Source organism: Triticum aestivum, chromosome 4B (genome assembly GCF_018294505.1).
Source record: "Triticum aestivum cultivar Chinese Spring chromosome 4B, IWGSC CS RefSeq v2.1, whole genome shotgun sequence".
Classification (NCBI taxonomy): Eukaryota; Viridiplantae; Streptophyta; class Magnoliopsida; order Poales; family Poaceae; genus Triticum; species Triticum aestivum.
Genome location: NC_057804.1, coordinates 649,777,175 through 649,778,299, shown reverse-complemented (window position 1 = coordinate 649,778,299; position 1,125 = coordinate 649,777,175). Strand labels below are relative to the sequence as shown.

Genomic DNA, 1,125 nt, shown 5'->3' with positions numbered 1-1,125 from the left:
CGCAAAGGCCCACACCGTATGTACTACGTCTAGTCCAATATGGTACTAGAATTTAGATCATAATTTAACATTAGTGATGAAAGTGTTTTTTTCTTTTAATATCCAATCCTCTTCAAAGTGTTCATTGGAGAGACTATATTAATATCAAGAAGGTATATCCTCAGCAATTAGGATGCGCTCATGCATGATAGAACTTTAATTATCTATCAACCAGTCATTGACTTTACTTTTTACTATATATGCCGTATGTAGCTTGTACCATCTTCTCATCATGCTATTATAAATTCTGTTTGGCTGATGTACCATCTTCCCTTTTTTTATGATTAAGTTATTTGTGCTGCCCTCAGCACATGATGTATCTTTTTCGGCAGGTAGGAGCAACCGCATATTTGACTTTTATTTTTTTAGTGGCCACACGCTTATAAGAAACGCTGCTACTCCCTTGTACTCCTGCTACCAATGCTCCATTGTGACACATCACGGATGATTTCAGGAAACACAAGTGTGCATAGTATCTGAAAAGAATCCGCCTTCGCTTCTGATTGAGGTATGGATCTACTGCTTGTGCGTTCTTCTTCTAAATTAGTGCATTCTGTGGTCTTCGTCAGCCCCTGGGATAGCTCAAACGAAATTGGCACTGTTAGTACTGGCATGTGCTACATTTTACCCATATATCTTGTATTCTCTTACTTAGACTGACTGTTTATTGACAACTCCGCGCTATCTCGGTGGCTGGACTTTGTAAGGGCAAACCTGCCCACCCGCATTTGAGCCTAGGCTGCTATTGTTCTACCTGCATCAACTTAATTGATACGTGTAGGAACTACGACACTCGATCGACAATTTTATTTATAACATCAACTTCTAAGAGATCGGCTTCAGCCATATCAACAGTTCTGCTAGGGGACAAACTATGATTTCCTTAATTAGCTTTTTCCCGCAAATTTTTTCTTAAGAAAAGTTTCCTTAGGCCTTAGGTATATAATTATTAATTGAACTTTGCTTCGGTACGTCCACCAGGAAAAGTTTACAGATTTTGATGCCTTCATAAAAAAGGATAGTAATATAGTCTCTTGTATCCAAATAAATCTATTTAATATGTTTCATCTTCCTTTTAATATGGTG

The 1,125-nt window shown here is 37.8% G+C and overlaps 1 protein-coding gene across 1 annotated transcript in view; it reads left to right on the top strand.

Annotated features, from left to right (window-relative positions):
• Positions 1 to 462: 462 nt before the first annotated feature.
• Positions 463 to 1,125, top strand: part of LOC123089615 (obtusifoliol 14-alpha demethylase-like) — a 4,797-nt gene continuing 4,134 nt past the window's right edge. The window contains exon 1 of the mRNA XM_044511245.1: positions 463 to 547. The gene's annotated coding sequence lies outside the window, so the exon portion shown is untranslated. The remainder of the gene's footprint in view (positions 548 to 1,125) is intronic.